Raw genomic sequence first — 23,877 nt, 5'->3', positions numbered from 1 at the left:
CCTCTCTACCTCTCGGATCATTGCACCCTGTGACTCCATATGCTGCTCCACCTGTTCTAAAGTCCTGCAAAGAGGGGCTACTGCTCCCTCGATTGCCTTGTACAGACCCTGCCTCCTGCATCTCCTGCCAATGCTTCTTAAATTCCCCTCTAATGAACTCCATCAATTGATCCATAGGCAGTAGGGCAGGCGATGACAACATGGCAAACTCCACCATACTTTCTATTGCTGCGCCACGAGGGTTATCCACCTCTTGCGCCAAGGCTTTGTTCGATTTAAGTCCGTTGTTGTAACCCGCCGACATTCCACATTGGAGTAGAAACCTACACACTCCAGTTACTTTGCACTTTTTCCCACCAGAATTCGCCATTAACCGGGTAGAAAGGGCCAAAACATGAGCCTCCAAGCGGGAACCACCTTGTGTATGACCGATCAACTCATGGCCGTCACCGGAAGTCCCGGCCTTTGGCTTTGTGGCCTATCCCGTGCCCCCCCTTTTTTTTAAATGTATTTTATTACAAACGTGTCAAAACAGGTTACAACACATAAACACCCCGGGAAACATACTTCCCAGCAATCAACTATACAGTCTGTACAAATGTTTTCCCCTTTTTCACCCTCCCCTGTTCTCCCCCCCCCCCCAACGACAAACAGCTGCTCCAACACGGTCACAAACATCCCCCAACTTTTCTCAAACCCCTCTGCAGAGCCCCTTAATTCAGATTTTATCTTCTCCAACTGCTAGGAAGTCGTACAGTTTACCCAACGAAGCCGCTACCCCTGGTACCGATGCCAACAGCTACTCCAGTAAAATTTGCCATTGTGCAATCAGAGAGGCGAAGGCCGCGATATCGGCCTTCCTCCTCTCCATGTGCTCCGGCTTCTCTGAAACCCCAAATATCACCACCAAAGGGACCGGGTCCACTCCCTCCTCCACTATCCTGGCTAAGACCGTGAATACTCCTGCCCAGAACCTTCCCAATTTTTTGCAAGCCCAAAACGTGTGTGCATGATTCGCTTGCCCCTGCCCACACCTCTCACACTCATCTGCTACCCCCTGAAAGAACTCACTCATTCTCGCCCGAGTCATATGCACCCTGTGCACCACCTTAAATAGTATCAGACTCATCCTTGCACTAGAGGAGGTCCCGTTTACCCTTCGCAGTGCCTCACTCCATACTCCCTAATTGATCTCCCCTCCCAACGCCCCTTCTCATTTCTCCTTGATCTTCACCACCCTCTCACCTCCCTGCCACCCCCCCCCCCCCCCCCCAGCCACTTGTATATATCCCCAATTCTTCCCTCCCCATCCACATCTGGAAGCAGTAGTCGCTCCAGCAGGATGTATCCTGGCAACCTAGGGAACTCCCTCCGGACCTTTCGAGTAAAGTCCCTAACCTGCAGCTACCTAAACTCACTCCCCCTCGGCAGCTCCACCCCCCTCCCTTAGCTCCTCCTGACTGAAGAACCCTTCCTCCAAATACAGATCCCTCACCTTGGCCAGCCCCACTTCCCTCCACCTCCGGTATATACTATCCATCCCCCCCGACTCATTGTGCGCCCTTTATAAATAATTGTGCAACATTTGCAGATCTCCAATCCTTTGTACCTCACCTGTAACTAGTGAAGATTGGAAAATGATCCTCAGAGTATCCATTTTTTAATCTCTGGCTTCCTTTAACAACCTGGAATACAATCCACCTGTCACTGGTGATTTATGCACCTTCAATGATGCCGGTCCCTCCAGAGCTTCCTCTCTCACTATGCTTATTGTATCTAATATATCGTACTCCTCTTTAACTAGAATGTCTGAACCATCTCGCTCCTTACTGAAGACAGAGGCAAAGTGCTCACAGCCCACATCTTCTGAACTAACCCCAAAATGACCTTGTACATCTTTGATTTGCTCTACCTTTTCCTTAGTTATTCTCTTTCTGCAATCATTACAGAGCTCTTTGCTCTGTCTATGCCTGTTGCTTTGATGCTTTGCATGTATGTAGCGCTGTGGAGTAGATTCATGGTCATGGAGCCTCATTCTAAAATATACTGTATATGATCCTGACAACCTCTCCTTTATGCCATATTCAACCAGCATTGAGTTCCCACTTTATTGATGGAGGAATAAGGGATTGGCTAAACTACAAGCTTACAGATTGTGGTGGCATGCATTAATGCAGCTGCTGATGCCAAACATCAACTCATGGATCTCCAGTTTTAGATAGCTAGATCTGTCATTGGTTCAAGTTAGCATAGCCAGGGTAATTAGGATGTGGTATTTTTGACACTTTAGTATGTTGAAGCTGAGACATGAGGCCTAGCGTTATTGTTGAAGGTTCACCGACACCTAATTGTTTACCCTCTTCTCTAGTTAGTTCTTCTAGATCACAATATTGTTACGTTTAGATGTTGTACCTGTTAACTGTAAAGCTATGTCTTTGTTGCTAATGTGTTTAATTCTGCACTGAAATTAAAACTTGTTTTAATATAAAAGTTGTCTACTGGTCAGTGTTATCACTCACTTCAGCATGGATTTAGTAAGGGGAGGTCGTGCCTGACAAACCTGTTAGAGTTCTTTGAAGAGATAACAAATAGGTTAGACCAAGGAGAGCCAATGGATGTTATCTATCTTGACTTCCAAAAGGCCTTTGATAAGGTGCCTCACGGGAGACTGCTGAGTAAAATAAGGGCCCATGGTATTCGAGGCAAGGTACTAACATGGATTGACGATTGGCTGTCAGGCAGAAGGCAGAGAGTTGGGATAAAAGGTTCTTTTTCGGAATGGCAACCGGTGACGAGTGGTGTCCCGCAGGGTTCAGTGTTGGGGCCACAGCTGTTCTCTTTATATATTAACGATCTAGATGACGGGACTGGGAGCATTCTTGCTAAGTTTGCTGATGATACAAAGATAGGTGGAGGGGCAGGTAGTATGGAGGAGGTGGGGAGGCTGCAGAAAGATTTAGACAGTTTAGGAGAGTGGTCCAAGAAATGGCTGATGAAATTCAACGTGGGCAAGTGCGAGGTCTTGCACTTTGGAAAAAAGAATAGAGGCATGGACTATTTTCTAAACGGTGACAAAATTCATAATGCTGAAGTGCAAAGGGACTTGGGAGTCCTAGTCCAGGATTCTCTAAAGGTAAACTTGCAGGTTGAGTCCGTAATTAAGAAAGCAAATGCAATGTTGTCATTCATCTCAAGAGGCTTGGAATATAAAAGCAGGGATGTACTTCTGAAGCTTTATAAAGCATTAGTTAGGCCCCATTTAGAATACTGTGAGCAATTTTGGGCCCCACACCTCAGGAAGGACATACTGGCACTGGAGCGGGTCCAGTGGAGATTCACACGGATGATCCCAGGAATGGTAGGCCTAACATACGATGAACGTCTGAGGATCCTGGGATTATATTCATTGGAGTTTAGGAGGTTGAGGGGAGATCTAATAGAAACTTACAAGATAATGAATGGCTTAGATAGGGTGGATGTAGGGAAGTTGTTTCCATTAGCAGGGGAGACTAGGACCCGGGGGTACAGCCTTAGAATAAAAGGGAGTCACTTTAGAACAGAGATGAGGAGAAATTTCTTCAGCCAGAGAGTGGTGGGTCTGTGGAATTCATTGCCACAGAGGGCGGTGGAGGCCGGGACGTTGAGTGTCTTTAAGACAGAAGTTGATAAATTCTTGATTTCTCGAGGAATTAACGGCTATGGAGAGAGAGCGGGTAAATGGAGTTGAAATCAGCCATGATTGAATGGCGGAGTGGACTCGATGGGCCGAATGGCCTTACTTCCGCTCCTATGTCTTATGGTCTTATGGTCCTGTGAGGCAGTAATGTTTCTTCACGGTTTTAACAAATGGAAATAGTTGGGTTTGAATCCGTGATCTTTTTTTAAAAAATATTTTTATTCAGGCATTTGTATAAACAGTAAATACAAAAACAAAAGCAAGAACAAACAGGAACATCACCGTAAATAACTAGCTAACCAACACCCCAACCCTCATGCCATTCCCCTCTTCCCATCCTGCCTTCCCCATTTTTACCCCTTTATCCCCCCCTTTCCCCCTCCCTCGCCCTGCTGACACCTCAATTCTCCTTGAAGAAGTCGATGAACGGCTACCATCTCAGGGCAAACACATCAGCCGACCCTCTCAAGACAAACTTGATTTTCTCCAACCTTGGAACTCCGCCAGGTCACTCACCCACACCCCCGGTTTCGGTGGCTCTGGGTCCCTCCACTCCAGCAAAATCCGTCTCCGGGCTAGCAGGGAGGCAAAGGCCAGGACATCGGCCTCTCTCACCCCCTGGGCTCTCCCAGGCCTTCTGGCCCTCCAAATATCCACCCCCATCCTCCCATTCATCAACCAACAAAGAAGAACAAAAGGCACACTCACCATCACCCACTCATTCTACTATAAACACAAAGCTCCTCTCCAAATTGCCCCTTAATTGGAAAAAAAATTTACCAAAGGAAAAATAAATTCCGCCTCATGTTTCTGTTACTTCTAACTGAAATGTATCACCTCACGTTTGTCTATTTTAAAGTTACTTTGCCACTTAACTGCCCACTCTACAAATTTTTGATTTTTCTTGTATTATATTGCATTCTTTCTCAGTGTTATCTACAGCCTCAGTTTGATATCAACTTCAGAAAGTGCTGGAAAAACTCAACAGTAGTTGCATCTCAGGCAGCATATGTGGATAGAGAAACAGGGTTAACATTTTGAAACCTTTGGAACTCAAGTTTTGATATTGAGTTACAATTTCCTAAGTTCAAATCATTAATGTAAATATTGAATAGCCATAGTTCCAACACTGACCTTGGTGAAATTCTATTTTCTATCATCCCCCAATCTGAATAACTATCCTTTGTCCCTACTCTCCACTTTCTGTTTAAGCCAACTTGCTGTCCATTCAGCTACTTGTCCCCTGACTCCACAAGCCCGAACTTTTGTCTTGAGTCTGCCATACAAAATCTAAGTATATTGCATCTACTGAATAACCCTTGTCTACTCTTTCTGTTACCTTTCCAGATAAATTTATCAGGTAAGCTAAGCATGGCTTTTGGAATCCATGCTGACTATTTTGACACAAAAGATGGGGGCTATTGCTTTTAAATCACTAGTTGGGCCTCAGTTATATTGTGGCATCCAATACTGATTATTGCACTTTATAGGAGGTTAAGGCTTTAGAGAATGAGCAATGAATATTTCGTAGAATACTGCCAGGGTTGCGGAATTTCAGTTAGGTGCAGTGTTTAGAGAGTCTAGGATTGTCCAACTTAAAGAAGAGAATGTGGAAGGTTTATTTACTAGCGCTGTTCAAAATTGAATGGTTTTGATGGTGCAAATAAAGAAAAACAATTTCATTGGCAGGAAGGTTGGTAACCCTCACAGATTTAAAGTACAAAAGCAAATTACTGCGGATGCTGGAAATCTTCAATAAAAACAGAAAACGCTGGAAACACTGACCACATCAGGCGACAGTAACAGGGTTTAACGTTTCAGCTCTATAACCTTCGAGCGGGGAGGTTCTAATGCTGCCTGACCTACTGCGTTATCCAGCATTTTCTAAAATTATCTTAAATCTGAAGGGCAGAAACCCTGATCAGAGGTTATTGACCTGAAACGTTAACTGTTCCTCTCGCCTGACCTACTTAGCATTTTCTATTTTCAATACAGATTTAAGATAATCAGCAAAAGCGGCCCAGGGGTAAAGAAGAATTATTTTTTTTTATTGCGGAAGGGAGGTGGAAGTAGATTCGATAGTAACCTTTCAAAGGGAATTAGATACATACGGTTAAAAAGCAGAGGGGGGGGGGGGGTTAAATTGCAGGACTAATGAGGTAAGAGCAGGGGGATGGAAGCAATTGGATAGAGCCCTGTGCACTGCTGTGTGATGCTCCCCATCCCCCGTGCTTCACAAGGCGCTAAAATTCCCGCCCTCTGCTTCCGGCGTCCTCCTGTCGCCAGGCAACCGGGACTGGACCTGTCAATCAAGGAAGCCGGGCCTTCCGGCGTGGTCCGGTTGCGAGGCAACAGCCCCTGCTGAGCGCTGTCAACCAGTCCCCAGCTGGTGTGAGGGATGAGCGGAGGTGAGGGCGCAAAGGTTTAAAGTAAGGATTATTACAGATTGTTCGCGATAGTTTGAAAAGGGCGTTTTCTGCCGGTTTATAAAAATATATGTAAATGGAGCCAATTCGTGTTTAATAGGGAGCGTGTAAACTCTGTGTCGAAAGTAGATCTGGATTAGTGAAAAAGTATCACTTTTCCATGTTTGGATAGTTTGAATTTTGTTTTGCGCTGAGTCGATTTTCCAAAAATGATTTGCGAAAATGAGTCCTCACGCCTGGGAAATCCTCCATTCGGCTGAAGTCGCTATACGAATGCAGATGGTTGTTGGCAGCAGGGACTCTTCTTCAGGAAATGGCCCTGGGACCAGAGCTTCGAGCGGGTTAAAGTCTCCGCTCTTCCACTGATTTTGATCCCGGGGAATAAAAGTTGATTTTTTTCCTCTCTGCCCTGTCGGACGGTCGGAGAAGCGGGTGAAAAGGTGCTGGGCTGTGATTTGGGCTGAAAGCACTTTCTGAGCATTAGCATTGAATTTGTGAGAGCCTTGCAAGCATTGGCCTCGAGTCTTTGCGGAATAAGTCTGACCGCCTGGTTTTAACAGGGCCGCGCTTTCTAAAGATCCTACTGTCCGGTCATATTAGGGCGCTTTCACGCGCTCTTCTCTGTCCAGCTGGGGCAGGTTGAAGGAGTGGACTAGAAGAGAGTTAGGAAGGCGTAGGCAAATTGGGTGAGGAAAACGCATCGATATAGGATCCTATAAACTACTTTTGTGCCCCCCTTTCTCTTTCTGGGATCATCTCCTCAAAAACTGCTATCTCAAAAGTCCTGGCACTAACCTTTAGGCCACTGTACGTCCCACGATAATCATTCAATTCTACTCTCTACCTGCTGTCTCGATCAGTTTTGTACCCAAACTGCCACTGCTTTTTTGGTCCCCAAACTGCCACTGCTTTTTTGGTCCAAAAGGCTTCAATTTTGCTAAAATACCTATTTTGCGATATTTTATAAAACACCTTTTGAATGTCCACATACACAATATCAACTACACTACCTTCATCAACCCCCATCTGTTATTTAATTCAAAAAACTCAATCAAGTTAGTCAAACACAATTTCCCCGAATGAATGACAGTCAGCGTAGATTTGTTATCACATATATTTCCAAGTACTCAATATCCCAGTTAATTGGTTCCCATTGGCATTAGGCGGATTGGCCTGTAATTGTCATCTTTATTCCCCCTCCTTTTTGGGGGTGCAATCTTCTAGTCCTCTGGGATGACTCCCATATCTAAGGAGGGTTGGAAGAGTTTAGCCTGAGCCTCTACTGTACCCACTATTCCCTCAGTGACCGGGTGCATCCAATCTGGACTGGAAGATTTTTCTACCTTGAGTAACTTCACCTCACAGCAAATGTTGGAGCTGTGTACACAGAGGATCTTAAGCTATCTCCTGTGACTTGCAGAATGTGGCTGCAGAGCACAGTGCCAGAGGGTACCAACAAGCAAGCTTATGTCTGTCAGCATCTGCGGGGAGAAAAGGGAGCAAACATTTCGAGTCTGGATAACTCTTTGTCAAATCTTTGGCAAAGAGTTATCCAGACTCGAAACATTAGCTCGAAAGATGCTGTCAGACCTGCTGATATTGTCCAGTATTTTCTATTTTTGTTTCAGATTCCAGCATCTGCAGTAATTTGCTTTTATTTTAAGCTTATGTCTGTGATCCCTTCAGACAATGAGCTGCAAAGCAAGGGAAATATTCAGAGTGACCTTTATAATCAGATGTTGAGCAAATGTCTTGAACATTAATCATTAGAAGGAAACGTGGGTCAAATCGCTTCTGCTTTAGGTGGCAGCTGTGGCTTATCTGAGTCAGAAGGTTATGAACTGGAGCCACAGCAACCCCACCCCACAGCGCTAACCCCCACAAATCTCCCAACCATTGCTCACAGTTCCCGGTCTCATCCAGTGTGTCGTTTCCCTTTTGCTTGGAGGAAAGATCAAATAGTTTGAGACTAACATTAATATGGTTTATTTTACTGGCAGCAAGTAAAGTGATTATTACTTACAGCTATTTAAACAGTATTTGGTAGATATTGCTGCCTGTGATTTTATCCTGTCCATCCATTAGCCTCCCATTTGCACCCCAACTTTCCTTTTCTTATTTAGGCACCTGTGGAATGTTTTACTATTTTGTTTTATCTTCCTTCATTATATAACTAAGCATACAAAGTGGCAAAGATTAGTGGGAGACTAGCGGATTGGGAAATCTTTAGGGGGCAATAGAAAGCTACTAAAAAAGCTATAAAGAAGAGTAAGATTGATTATGAAAGTATAGTTGCTCAGAATATAAAAATAGATAGTAAAAGTTTCTACAAATATATAAAACAAAAAAGATTGGCGAAGGTAAATATTGGTCCTTTAGAGGATGAGAAGGGAGATTTAATAATGGGAGGTGAGGAAATGGCTGAGGAACTGAACAGGTTTTTTTGGGTCAGTCTTCATAGTGGAAGACACGAATAACATGCCAATGACTGATGGAAATGAGGCTATGACAGGTGAGGACCTTGAGACGATTGTTATCACTAAGGAGGTAGTGATGGGCAAGCTAATGGAGCTAAAGGTAGACACGTCTCCTGGCCCTGATGGAATACATCCCAGGGCACTAAAAGAGATGAACATAGAACAGCACAGAACAGGCCCTTTGGCCCTTGATGTTGTGCCGAGCATTGTCCGAAACCAAAATCAAGCTATTCCACTCCCTGTCATTCTGGTGTGCTCCATGTGCCTATCCAATAACCGCTTGAAAGTTCCTAAAGTGTCCGACTCCACTATCACAGCAGGCAGTCCATTCCACACCCTAACCACTCTCTGAGTAAAGATCCTACCTCAGACATCCCTCCTATATCTCCCACCCTGAATGTTATAGTTATGCCCCCTTGTAACAGCTACATCCACCTGAGGAAATAGTTTCTGAACGTCCACTCTATCTATCCCCCTCATCATCTTATAAACCTCTATTAAGTCGCCTCTCATCCTCCTCCGCTCCAAAGAGAAAAGCCCTAGCTCCCTCAACCTTTCCTCATAAGACCAATCCTGCAAACCAGGCAGCATCCTGGTAAATCTCCTTTGCACCCTTTCCAATGCTTCCACATCCTTCCTATAATGAGGCGACCAGACCTGCACACAATACTCCAAATGTGGTCTCACCAGGGTCATGTATAGTTGCAGCATAACCCTGCGGCTCTTAAACTCAAGCCCCCTGTTAATAAACGCTAACACACTATAGGCCTTCTTCACGGCTCTATCCACTTGTGTGGCAACCTTCAGAGATCTATGAACATGAACCCCAAGATCTCTCTGTTCCTCCACATTCCTCAGAATCCTGCCGTTGACCCTGTAATCCGCATTCAAATTTTTTCTACCAAAAAGAATCACCTTGCACTTATCAGGGTTAAACTCCATCTGCCATTTTTCAGCCCAGCTCTGCATCCTTTCAATGTCTCTTTGCAGCCTACAACAGCCCTCCACCTCATCAACTACTCCACCAATCTTGGTGTCATCAGCAAATTTACTGACCCACCCTTACCCACCCTTCAGCCCCCTCCAAGTCATTGATAAAAATCACAAATAGCAGAGGACCCAGCACTGATCCCTGTGGTACACCGCTGGTAACTGGTCTCCAGTCTGAAAATTTTCCATCCTCCACCACCCTCTGCCTTCTATGTGATAGCCAGTTACTTATCCAATTGGCCACATTTCCCTCTATCCCACACCTCCTTACTTTCTTCATGAGCCGACCATGGGGAACATGATCAAACGCCTTACTAAAATCCATGTATGCGACATCAACTGCTCTACCTTCATCGACACACATAGTTACCTCCTCAAATAATTCAATCAAATTTGTGAGGCAAGACTTACCATTCACGAATCCGTGTTGACTATCCCGGATTAAGCTGCATCTTTCCAAATGGTCATAAATCCTATCCTTCAGGACCTTTTCCATTAACTTACCGACCAGAGAAGTAAGACTAACCGGCCTATAATTACCAGGATCATTCCTATTCCCTTTCTTGAACAGAGGAACAACATTCACCACTCTCCAGTCCTCGGGCACTATCCCCGTGGACAGTGAGGACCCAAAGATCAAAGCCAAAGGCTCTGCAATCTCACCCCTTGCCTCCCAAAGAATCCTTGGATATATCCCATCTGGCCCAGGGGACTTGTCGCCCCTAAGGTTTTTCAAAATTGCTAATACATCCTTCCTCAGAACATCTACCTCCTCCAGCCTACCCGCCTGTATCACACTCTCATCCTCAAAAACATGGCCCCTCTCCTTGGTGAACACTGAAGAAAAGTATTAATTCAACGCCTCTCCTATTTCTTCTGACTCCATGCACAAGTTCCCACTACTGCCCTTGACCGTCTCTAATCTCACCCTGGTCATTCTTTTATTTCTCACATCAGAGTAAAAAGCCTTGGAGTTTTCCTTGATCCAACCCACCAAGGACTTTTCATGCCCCCTCTAGCTCTACTAAGCCCATTTTTTAGCTCATTCCTTGCTACCTTGTAACCCTCAAGCGACCCAACTGAACCTTGTTTTCTCATCCTTACATACGCTTCCTTTTTCCTCTTGACAAGACATTCAACTTTTTTGTGAACCATGGTTCCCTCACACGGCCATTTCCTCCCTGCCTGACAGGGACATAGCAATCAAGGACATGCAGTATTTGTTCCTTGAACAAGCTCCACTTTTCATTTGTACCTTTCCCTGACGGTTTCTGTTCCCATCTTATGCTCCCTAATTCTTGCCTAATCGCATCATAATTACCCCTCCCCCAATTATAAAACTTGCCCTACCGTATGGCCCTATCCCTCTCCATTGCAATAGTGAAAGACACCGAATTGTGGTCACTATCTCCAAAGTGCTCTCCCACAAACAAATCTAACTCTTGGCCCGGTTCATTACCCAGTACCAAATCCAATGTGGCCCCCCCTCTTGTCGGCCTATCCATATATTGTGTCAGGAAACCCTCCTGCACACACTGTACAAAAACTGCCCCATCCGAACTGTTCGCCCTATAGAGGTTCCAATCAATATTTGGAAAGTTAAAGTCACCCATGACAACTACCCTGAGACCTCCACACCTATCCATAATCTGTTTTGCAATTTCTTCCTCCACATCTCTATTACTGTTTGGGAGCCTTCGAACTGCCTTTCTGCAGCCGTTAAACTATCCTTGATTAACAATGCTACCCCTCCACCTCTTTTACCACCTTTCCTACTCTTACTGAAACATCTATAACCCGGAACTTCCAACAACCATTCCTGTCCCTATTCTAACCATGTCTCCGTAATGTCCATAACATCGTAGTCCCAAGTACCAATCCACGCTCCAAGTTCACCTACCTTATTCCAGATGCTCCTTGCATTGAAGTAGACACATTTCAACCCACCTTTCTGTCTGCCGGTACACTCCTGCGACCTTGATACCCTCCTCAATACCTCACTACTCTCAACACTGGCTTCTGGACTACAGCTCGTTTTTCCATCCCCCTGACAAATTCATTTAAACCCCCCCGAAGAGCCGTAGCAAATTTCCCCCCAGGATATTGGTGCCCCTCTGATTCAGGTGCAAACCATCCTGTCTTTACAGGTCCCACCTTCCCCAGAATGTGCTCCAATTATCCACATAACTGAAACCCTCCCTCCTACACCATCCCTGCAGCCACGTGTTTATCTGCACTCTCTCTCTGTTCCTCACCTTGCTAGCACGTGGCCCCGGCAACAAACCAGAGATGACAACATGGTTTGTCCTGGTTCTCAGCTTCCACCCTAGCTCCCTAAATTCCTGTTTTAAATTCCCGTCCCTTCTCTTACCTATGTCGTTGGTACCGATGTGTACCACGACTTGTGACTGTTCCCCCTCCCCCTTAAGGATTCTGAAAACACAGTTCGAGATGTCACGGACCCTGGCACCCGGGAGGCAACATACCATCCGTGAGATGGCTAGGGAAATTGCAAATGCATTCATGATAATTTACCAAAATTCACTAGACTCTGGGGTGGTCCCGGCGGATTGGAAAATAGCAAATGTGACACCACAGTTTAAAAAAGGAGGTAGGCAGAAAGCGAGTAATTATAGACCAGTTAGCTTAACTTCGGTAGTAGGGAAGATGCTGAAATCTATCATCAAGGAAGAAATAATGAGGCATCTGGATGGAAATTGTCCCATTAGACAGACACAGCATGGGTTCATAAAGGGCAGGTCATGCCTAACTAATTTAGTAGAATTTTCCGAGGACATTACCAGTGCGGTAGATAACGGGGAGCCAATGGATGTGGTATATCTGGATTTCCAGAAAGCTTTTGATAAGGTGCCACACAAAAGGTCGCTGCCAAAGATAAGGATGCATGGCTTTAAGGATAAAGTAGTAGCGTGGATAGAGGATTGGTTAATTAATAGAAAACAAAGAATGGGGATTAATGGGCGTTTCTCTGGATGGCAATCAGTAGCTAATGGTGTCCCTCAGGAATCAGTGTTGGGCCCACAATTGTTCACAATTTACATAGATGATTTGGAGTTGGGGACCAAGTACAATGTGTCTAAGTTTACAGATGACACTAAGATGAGTGGTAAAGCAAAAAGCACAGAGGATACTGGAAGTCTGCAGAGGGATTTGGATAGTTTAAGTGAATGGGCTAGGGTCTGGCAGATGGAATACAATCTTGACAAATGTGAGGTTATCCATTTTGGTACGAACAACAGCAAAAGGGATTATTACCTAAATGATAAAATATTAAAACATGCTGTTGTGCATAGGGACCTGGGTGTCCTAGTGCATGAGTCGCAAAAAGCTGTTTGACAGGTGATTAAGAAGGCGAATGAAATTTTGTTCTTCATTGCTAGAGGGATGGAGTTTAACACTAGGGATGTTATGCTGCAACTGTATAAGGTGTTCGTGAGGCCATACCTGGAGTATTGTGTTCAGTGTTGGTCTCCTTACCTGAGAAAGGACGTACTGGCACTGGAGGGTGTGCAGAGGAGATTCACTAGTATAATCCCAGAGTTGAGGGGATTGGATTACGAGGAGAGGTTGAGTAGACTGGGACTGTACTCATTGGAATTTAGATGGATGAGGGGGGATCTTATAGAAACATATAACATTATGAAGGGAATAGATAGGATAGATGCGGGGAGGTTGTTTCCATTGGAGGGTGAAAGCAGAACTAGGGGGCATAGCCTCAAAATAAGGGGAAGTAGATTTAGGACTCCGCTTAGGAGGAACTTCTTCACCCAAAGGTTTGTGAATCTATGGAATTCCCTGCCCAGTGAAGCAGTTGAGGCTCCTTCATTAAATGTTTTCAAGATAAGATAGATAGTTTTTTGAAGAATAAAGGAATAAAGGGTTATGGTGTTTGGTCAGAAAAGTGGAGCTGAGTCCACAAAAGATGAGCCGTGATCTCATTGAATGGCGGAGTAGGCTCGAAGGACCAGATGGCCTACTCCTGCTCCTAGTTCTTATGTTCTTATATAATTTCAAATTCCCCTTTGCCTTCCACATTGTTTTCTTTTAACGTCCTTCCTCTCCTCTACAGTCCATGTATTTAGTGTACAACTCTTCCCTTATCCTCAATTTGTCCCTATTACAATCCTGGACTACACCCAAACAACGACTAAGATACTGAACAGAAATCCCAATATTTTATTTTAATTTTTTAAGACTATGAGAAAGGATACCTCTTCCAGGAATGACTTCACGCAAAACCAGGATATGATATATTAAAACAAACATTATTACTAACACGGTATTAAAATATCTTTAACATCACACAATTACCCCTTAAACAATGCTAATCAATACACTGACACAATGACCCTTAACTGCAATCTTTATTTCCACTCAAACATCAAAACCATCTCCGATCCCAATCCACTTTTAAATACAGTTAGCACTCAGGGATACTTGCTATACAGAGATGTTTTGAATACTCCACTTTGTGAATGAGGGATCTTTTGACACTGCTTTAAAGAAAGAGACCTGACCCTGTCAGAACAATGCAGCATCTCCAGCTGAAGTCTTCAGAAGCTGCCTTCAGAGCTTGACTTCCAGCTCCCAACTAAAATGTATTTGTCTACAGCCAGATCTTTAACTGAACTGTATTGAGAGCAGATGCTTGACGTCGGTTCACATCTCAATCTAAACTGAAACCTCAACATCTGATTGCTTCAGCCCTTGGCTCCTCCCATTAACTACACTGAACAAAATGGGCGCGATTCAACCAAAATGTTTCTAAGTGTCGTTTTGGATGAGTTTGGCAAGGTGTTTCTCGTTGGCTTTTTGGGTGAGATCCACACCATTAATCAACCACACATAGTTATTTTTCTGGTGCTTAGGAGTTTCTTCCTGGTCAAGCCCACACTTAGAAATACTTTTATCACTGGGGGCTGAACTCGCCGGCCAGACTGGCTCGTCCAAGGTCAGGGTGCCATTTGGAGAGGGTGCCCCAATCTGCAAGTGAGTTTGAGGGTTCTCACATCCCCCACCCATGGGCAATGTGACCCTCTGCACACTTGAGCATTACCCCACACTCCCCCCAAGTGAGGACCACTCCACTATGGGCCCCCACTTTTCAGGTCTCCCCAGCACCCCCTCCTTTCAGGGCTCCACTCTTCAACTCTCCAACCTTTATTAGGCCCCTTCATACCCACCCTTCAGCCTCTCAACCTTCATACCACTTTCATCCCCCCCCCCTTTCATAAGAATGGCCCCCCTCAGGCGCAGATCCTTGGCACTGCCACCTGGGCACCCTGGGGTGCCAGTGGGAGAGTCAAGGACCACTCTTCCCTGTCGTCAACCACCCAGGGGTCTCGAAAGGCCTGGAAGATCCCCCAGGTGTCGTTAGGCCTGATCCACATTTGTGTGGACTAGTATTAAATGGCGCCCCATCCAAGATTCGCTGGCCAGGCCGTTAGTTCCCGGGCCCCTGGAGAATACGGCGCAAGCATATTTAAATAAGGGGTAGAACTCATTAGGAGGGAACCCTCTTAATATACACAAAAATCCATTAGCCATGCTTTTACGATGCTTTATTTGCACCTCTGGCTCTTGAAAATCCTAGCTGTTTTACACACCAAGATTTTGAAAACACTACTGCAGCAGTCATACACAACTATCCCAGGCTTTTAACCCTTACTGTACCAAATACATATAATACAATATATCTGAAATTCCCACATTCATCACATCCTTATATCTTTATTCATACGTCTCTTTAGGTTCAATCTGTTCTTGTGCTTTTAGCAGAATTTATTTTTCCTGCGCTCGCTTGTTTAAATTTTTCCCATTGCTGCACTACATCACTGCTTGTTAATATTTTTAATTGTTTTATCTTCCAAAGTTATATTCTCAGCCCCTCAAAATTGACTTTTCTCCAACCTACCTCTATTGTTCTGGTCTCCATCATATTCACGTCCTTTGTAATCATTATCTTAAAGCCTATTATTTTATGGTCACTTTTGCCTAAATACTCTCTTATTTCTTTTTGTTTCCATTCTGGGTAATTCCCGTGGCTTGATCGAATAACGCATCCTTCCTTGTAGGGTTTCTTGCATATTGGCTCAGGAAGAAGTCCTGTACACATTGTAGAAACTTTATTCCCATATCACCATTACCTATTAATTACCTATTAAGTAAATTTGGAGGTTTTGGTACCCCACCAAATTATACTTCTATGCTCTTTTTTTATTTCCTTTTTTTCTGCATATTTCCTCCTTCATCTCTCTTCCACCATTATGTGGATTATTAATGTGACTGATCTTCATTATTTTATCTCTATCTTACCTCTATCAACATGGAATCTGTTTCTTACAATGGCTGTCATTTTCTTCTCCTACCGTTGTGATAAATGAATATGGCTACTCCATCTTTACTTTTCCCCACTCTATCATTTTTAAATATGTTAAGCCTGTACTGTTTAATACCCAGTCATTATTTTTCTGTAGCCATGTCTCTGTAATCCCAACTATATGTGCTTCAGTGTTTCAATGCATCGTATTATTGCATCCATTTCCCTCTCTTTATTCTGGATACTCTGTGCATTCCTGTACAGCCCCTTGGACTCATCCTTAATAGCAGTTCCACTTATTTTATTTTAAACCATCTTTTTACACACCTGTTCTATAACTATTTATTCACTGTCATTTATGTCCTTCTTTAGGCTAGCTCTGCTTTTTAGGATTGCTTTGTTTCTTCTTCTGTACATTTTAGCAGTTTAACGCCTTAGACAGCTCTATATTTTTCATATACATATTTGTTCGAGACACTGGCTAGGCCAACATTTATTGCCCATACCTACTCCATAGAATCCCTATAGTGTTGAAGGAGGCCATTCAGCCCATCGAGTCTGCACCAACCCTGTGAAAGAGCACTCTACCTAGACCCACTCCCCCACCCTACCTCACCTAACCTGCATATCTTTTGACACTTAAGAGGCAATTTATCACAGCAAATCCACCTAACCTGAATATCTTTGGACGGTGGGAGGAAACTGGAGCACCTGGAGGAAACACACGCAGACACGGGGAGAATGTGCAACTCCACACAGCCAATCACCCGAGGTGGGAATCAAACCAGGCACCACTGTGCCACGGTGCTGCCCTTGAGGAGGTGGTGGTGAGCTGCTTTCTTGCTGCTGTCCACATGTTATAGGAAGACCCACAATACTGTTAAGGAGGGAGTTCCAAGATTTTGATCTAATCACAGTGAAGGAACGGTGGTATATTTCCATGTCAGGATGCCATGTGGCTCAGAGGGAAATTTGCAGGTGGTGGTGTTTCCATGTATCTGCTGCCCATGTTCTTCTAGGTAGTAGATGTCTGGAGTTTGGAAGGAGTCTTGGTGAATTGCTGAAGTTCTTGTCGATAGTACATTCTGTTGTCACTGTGCGTCAGTGGTGGAGGGAGTGAATGTTTTGTTTGGTGAATGGGGTGCCAATCAAGCAGAGCTGCTTTGTCCTGGATGGTGTCGAGCTTCTTAAGTGTTATTGGATCTACACTCCTCCAAGCAAGTGGAGAGTATTCCGTTACGCTCCTGACATGTGCCTTGCAGGTGGTGGACAGGCTTTGGGACGAGTTACCCATGTCACAATTCCCAGCTTCTGATCTGTTCTTGTAGCTACAGTATTTATATGGCTGGTCCAGTTCACTTTCTCGTCAATGGTAACCTCCAGGATGTTGATAGTGGGGGATTCGGCGATGGTAATGCCATTGAATGTCAAGGTAAAATGGTTAGATTCTCACTCGGTCATTGCTGGCACTGGTGTGGTGCCAATGTTATCTACCAACGATCAGCCCAAACTTGTATATTGTTCGGATCATGCTGCATATTTAGCCTTTCCACTGGGACACTAGTCACATTCCATTTCAGGTGAAGTTGGTTCCATTGGTGCAGCTACTTCTGTTCCAGTGCTGGTACCAGTTTCCCATGAAAAATAACCATCTTTTCCAAACCAGTCTTTTCACCATGTATTAATTCTTCTCATCTATTTTTCTCTATGCTAGTTTGCACAAGAAACAGGCAATAATCTAGAGATCATTAACTTCGAGGTCCTGTTTTTTAATTTAGCTCCTAATTTCTGATAGTCCTTCAGCAGGACCTCTTTCTTGTTCCTAACTTGTTGTGACGTGGGCCACAACAAGTGGATATTTCCTGACTCTTTGCAAATTCTTTTCCAACTGCCTCAAACTATCCCTTATCCTGGCACAGGGTAGGCAAAACACCTTTCAGTACTCCCTATTGTGGGTGTTGAGGACTCTACATATCCTCCTAATTATAGAATCCCCTATCACTATCACATTTCTCTTCTGGATAACCTGAGGCAACACTTTGGATTTCTACCCTTCCCCACTTTAGGACTAACACGCTGGTCATCAGTAATTCAATTTGACCGTGTTGCAATCTATGCACCACCTTGTTGGGATGACAGGATAAAAGAGTGATACAAAAGAATAACAACTTGACAACAATGGCAGACAAAACCCTTTACACATTCTCTGGCATTCTTCTCACTGTTTGAAAGAAGGCATTAGCCAGGCATTATTTTGAATGATTTAATGCCTTTGACGGACGAGTGTGGTACCGACATGTTAAGTGTCCGCTGTAATTTCTGTTCTCGGGTGCAAAGTTTTTGAAAGCAGAAAAGAGTAGACAGCGCAGCATCAACAAGAAGAAAAAGGCTATTTAATATTTGGCTGTGCGCCATCAGTCAAAGTCTGTCCTAAGGTTTTATTTTAATGACATTGTGGTGGTATGTATTAGGGGTCATGTGGGACTGTGAAGCCGTGATGCTATTGGCTGACAGATCCCGGGTCCTAGTTGGCTGTTGACTCCTGGCTCTGCCCTGAAGGTGGAGTATAAGAACCCGAGCTTCTCCCCGCCGCTTCATTCTGTTGCTGAACTGGTGGGGACAAGTCTCGCTTAATAAATTGTAGCGCACAATGACTTACGAGAGAGACGAGAAGTGATGAAGTTGATGAGGCTTTATTAAGCGAGACTTGTCCCCAGCAGTTCAGCAACAGAATGAAGCGGCGGGGAGAAGCTCGGGTTCTTATACACCGCCGCTTCATTCTGTTGCTGAACAGCTTTACCCCTCCTGAAGTCCCTTTAAAATTGAAAAATAGTTGGCTTTAAATAGTTGACAGTAACCCGTTTTAACTTCTTCAACATAGTAAAACATCGAAGATTTTATAGGAGGGCTTTTAAACAAAAAAAAGAACCCAAGAAGGAGATAATATGCCAGTTGGTCATGTAGGTAGTCGTTGAGGTGAAGAGGGAAAGCATTTCCAAATTTGAAGGACTAGACAGCTGAAGCCACACTTGTCAATGGTCAGATGATAAGAGCTATTGGAGGGTTGCTGGATTGAAGGAGATTAGGGAAATGTGAGGCCATGGCGGAATTTGAACATGAGATTGAGAATTTGAACAGGACCCTGTAAATCTGCATCACTGCACATTCTATTGCTCTCACATTTAAAATATCTCTCCCAAGGCAGTTTTTGCATAATGGCGCTTCCAGTTCAATGGAGTGTCTTGACGTGCCAGGAGTCTTATGTTTGGGGCTGTTTTCAAGCTGTTAGCTTTTTGGAACATTGGACAACCATGCAGCTGGTATTCTGATGGCTTTGAACATGATGACTCCTCTTTAACCAGACCGACACTGGAAACTCTGGGCTTTGCTTCAGAAATGTATGTAAACTCATTTGAAGTCACTGCTTCAAAACCTTGAAAAAGGACAGCAAGTGAGTTGTTTGCCATTGACTCAGGGAAAGATTGATGCCAGATTGTTGTAGGGCTTTTATGGCACAGGTTACCTGGGCAACGACAGTTCAACAGAGAAGCCGGTCCATTTGTAGCCAGGTAGTTGCATTCCAGTTCAGGGAGCTTGGAACTGGGAGTTCGGTAGCTTAGAACTTTGTACCACAGAACATGAATCAAAAACTGCAGATTTGCTTATGAATCATAAAGTTGTTTGTGGGATCTTGCTTTGCACAAATTGGCTGCTGCCTTTCCGACTAAGATGAGAATTGTTAGTATTGTTTTTACACAGAGGGTTGTGAATCTTTGAAATTCTCTCCTCCAGGACGCTCTGAAGCTCAGTCTTTGAGCATGTTTAAAGTGGAGATTGACAGATTTCTAAGTGCCAATGATGTAAAGGGATATGGAGATAGTGTAGGGAAAAAGGCAGTGAAGAAGATGATCAGCCATGATCACATTGAATGGCGGAACAGGCTCAATGGGCTGAATGGCCTCCTCCTCCTATGTTTCTATATTCAATTGAGAACATGGGGCTATTGTCAATCGTCACAACATTGGTGTCTAATGCGTGTTTTCAGGCATTCTATGATCTCACTTGTAATGAATAGTAGTCTGAATTGTAATTGACTATGATGAGATCATCAGTTCTAATAAGACTGAAAGGGTCTACTTCAAGCCCCATCCATGGCCTATCGGGTATGTCATGAGAGCTCCTTAGCTTGCTCAGTTTGATGTTCATTGCAAGTGCTGCACTGACAGATGAGATCTGTGAAGGAAGTGCAGTTTTCAACACCATGTCTGGGTCAGACCCTATTTCCAGTTCTCTCCAGGTTTGACAAAGAGTCATCCTGACTCAAAAGGTTAGCTGCTTCTCTCTCCATAGATGCTGTCAGGCCTGCTGAGAATATACCTTTATCGGCTTGCTTTTTTTCTTCTTTCTAGCAAAGCATTTGCATATAAAGGGTTCAGCTTCTGGCAGTTAGAGCACTTTTCCTGACTGTGGAAATGGTTTATTTTCTTCTTGTTCCCCCACATCTGGCACTCGGGCCTTGATCTTTCTGCTGGTCTTTCTAAAAGTTGTACTTTCTTTTTATCATTGACTCTTGCTTGGACTGCCTCTCAGTGTAGTGCGCAGTCATATTGATTCCTTTATCAATACTCTTTAGTTGTTGATTAGCCACTTCAGAGATTCTGCACTTGTCAATAACTTTCTTCAGAGTCCAGAAATGTGCAGGTTAGGTGGATTGGCCATGATCAATGCGCGGGGTTACGGGGATAGGGTGGGGGAGTGGGCCCAGATAGAGAGGGTCAGTGCAAATATGATGGGCCAAATGGCCATCTTCTGCACTTTAGGAATTCTATGGGCTTCTAAGCTTCTCTTCTCTCAGTAGATATGCTCCCAGCAGAACCTAATGTTCCTCAGAAACCCTGTATGACTAATGATATCATCCTTAAGTGTCCAAGCTCTTTTGATTTAGCTGGGTGTTTCAGTACAGTCACATACTGATCGAGATTCTCCTTCTCTTCTTGAACTATAGTGTTAAACACAGAAAATTCCTAAATGACATTTGTAGAAGGATCAACATGACTCTTCAAGGACTCTAAAATCTCACAAGTCTTGTTTTTCTTCTCCTCGGTGAGGTCCAGGCAATACAGCTTGCAACATTCCTTCCCCCATCAATGATAGCAGAGTTGTTACTCTAATCTGTTTGGGTTTCTTTGCCAGTTCTGTGGTAATCTCATAATTCTGCCATTGAGACTGGAAGAATTAACTATTGGATTTGTTTATTGTCACGTGCACCGGGTACAGTGAAAAGTATTTTTCTGCGTGCAGCTCAAACAGGTCATTTGGTACATGAAAAGAAAATACATAATAGGGCCCCTCTCAAATCTCCCTTCATATCCATACGAACAGATACTGAAAAATACAAAGCATAATGACTTACCCAGTTGTCACTACCCTGTGCAAAGTTGCAGACAGAAGTTTTATGACCCAGATCCAGCACAGAATGAACACATGGCTTTCTTAATTCATTAATCCCATTTGTCCATGGGAGTGTGGCCATGCCCCAGGTGGTCAGACTTTTGTCCAAAATTGCCCTTACCTTGCTGGAACTCCACTTGGTAGAAATCTCCCCTGCTGTTTTGCACATCCAATGGGCTGCCTTACCACTGCCTTGCCTAAATTCAAATGCTATCAAATTCCCCTCAAATCCCCATGGTCCAATTCTGACATGAAATGAAATGAAATGAAAATCGCTTATTGTCACAAGTAGGCTTCAAATGAAGTTACTGCGAAAAGTAACTTCATTTGTTGTGTTGTGTTGTATAAAAATGGCTACGGCCTTTATTTGCAGACATTGACAACAGAGGTTATATGTACAAAAGTATTATCTGAAGACAACTTGCCCCAGCTCCTGACATTTTGCTACATTTGGAAGTAAAGGCTTTTGTTTGGAGGTTATTTATTTTTATCGTAGCCAGACTGAGGAGGCAAAACAAGGCCTATTTCCAGGTTTCTACCAATCCTGCTTGGAGGTGTTGGTTTGAATTCCTGTCTGACCTTCCCTTTGATCATTCTTCTCTGTTCTGGAAGATGTCTTCTCCAAGGGTATTGAATTGGGTAAAAATTTTAAGGCAGAACTCTGTGGATGTTTGTATCAGGAATGTCCATGAGAAATCCATCAGCTTGATTTCAAACAGGAGAATAGTTAACAATGTCTGCAGTGATTGAGGGATAAGGAGCTTTCTAAACAGTTTACCATATTACTCCTGGTAATGTAACTACTTTTTAAATTCCTTCTTGAGATATGGATGCTGCTAGCAAGGCCACCATTTGTTGCCCATTCCTAGTTGCCTTTGAGAAGGTGATAAGCTTTCTACTTAATATCATTATAATCAATGCGGTGTGGGTGGTTGAGCTCCAAGACTGGGACCAGAACCCAAACTCAGTCAGATTTATGTCAGATTGATTGATCCAGGTGCCAAGACAGATTAATTCTGAATGTTGGTTTGGGTTTAGCATGATATTTTGTTGTGAGTGGGAGTCACTTTGGATTGGTTTGGTCCATGTTGGGTTTTCTAGTTCCAGTTGTAGTCATCACGTTTGATGTTCCTTCCTAGGTTAGTAACGTGGCTTGTTTAAACTTGCTAAATTTACACATGGGAACTGGATTGTAGCAAACCAGGAATATGTTCAAGCCTTGTGTCTTTTTTGAATGACCTGGAGCCTATAGTTCCCCAGTGCTTTCCCCTTGGTCATGTCTTAGCCAATCAGAGTCGACTTGCCAACCAATCAGCACTCTTTTCTCCTGTATTATAAATTGTTATGATTGTTTGAAATTTGGTATTCTTGCATTTGTCTTGATGAATGCAAGACGAAAAGCTTCAGCAAAATGTCCCTCTTTTCAGTAATATTCAACTTTGTGCTACCAAGAGATTGTACTGGGTTTGACTATATTTATGACGAGTTTGCCCCCTCGTTGGTTTGTTTGGGCTCTGGCCAGTTCCTCTGTGATTCCTCTCTTGGTGTGTGGTTTGAACCTAGTTTGTAACTGGTTCACATTTTCTTTGAGTTTAATTTGACTTGATCCATTTGAACCTGACATTCTATCAACTCCAAGGGTGAAATTCAGTAAAAAGCGGAAATATTTTTTATGCAGAAACCGAGATAGGACCTGTCCTGAAGCAAATTAAAAACCGCATATGTGAGCATGCAAATTAAATCAATTTGATTTGAGGTACCAATCATAACATTTTATATAAGAACAAAGCTAAATAGTTGACCAGACCAGCCAGTGATCATTTACTTTGTGAATATTTATTGCTTCTTTTTCCAATGCCGATTCTCCTTAGAATTCTCCATGTCCAGGCATCTCTCTCCAATGTTCCAAACTGACCAGCCTGCTCTTTATGTCTCCATTCATTTCACATTGCCATCATTATCATAACTCTCCCTGTCCCTCCCCCTCTTACTCTTATTCATAGAATCCCTACAGTGCAAAAGGAGGCCATTCAGACCATCAAGTCTGCGCAGAACCTCAGAAGGAGCACCTCATCGAGGTCCACACCCTATCCCCGTAACCCCACCTAAACTTTTTTTTTAGACACTAAGGGGCAATTTAGCATGGTCAATCCAACTAACCTGCATATCTTTGGACTGTGGAAGGAAACCGGAGCACCCGGAGGAAACCCACACAGTTGTGGGGAGAATGTACAAACTCTACACAGACAGTCTTCCTCGATGACTTTCCCTCTCTCCTCCTCTCATTTTTCCTTCTTCTCTCCCTCTTTCTAAATGTTTCTCTTTTTCTCTGTCTTCCATTCCCACTCTTGGCCTGCAATGATAGAAATCAAATGAGAAGGATTGGGGTTATGAGCTGGCCAATAGAGATTCCATAAAAGAGCAAACTCTGGACACAGTAGCTCCCATTTAACTCAATAGGGCCTCACCCTGTTCATGCATGCACTAACAACATTAGACAGCGTTTTTGAGCAATTG

At 43.8% G+C, this 23,877-nt stretch overlaps 1 protein-coding gene across 1 annotated transcript in view; it reads left to right on the top strand.

The window, feature by feature from the left end:
- The first annotated feature begins 6,067 nt into the window (after nt 1–6,067).
- The window catches only part of LOC140409629 (uncharacterized), a 135,042-nt gene continuing 117,232 nt past the window's right edge, over nt 6,068–23,877 (top strand). The window contains exon 1 of the mRNA XM_072497967.1: nt 6,068–6,105. The gene's annotated coding sequence lies outside the window, so the exon portion shown is untranslated. The remainder of the gene's footprint in view (nt 6,106–23,877) is intronic.

The sequence above is a fragment of the Scyliorhinus torazame genome, chromosome 1, assembly GCF_047496885.1.
Source record: "Scyliorhinus torazame isolate Kashiwa2021f chromosome 1, sScyTor2.1, whole genome shotgun sequence".
Classification (NCBI taxonomy): Eukaryota; Metazoa; Chordata; class Chondrichthyes; order Carcharhiniformes; family Scyliorhinidae; genus Scyliorhinus; species Scyliorhinus torazame.
Note: the sequence above shows the minus strand (reverse complement) of the source record. Positions and strands in the feature narration are given on the sequence as shown.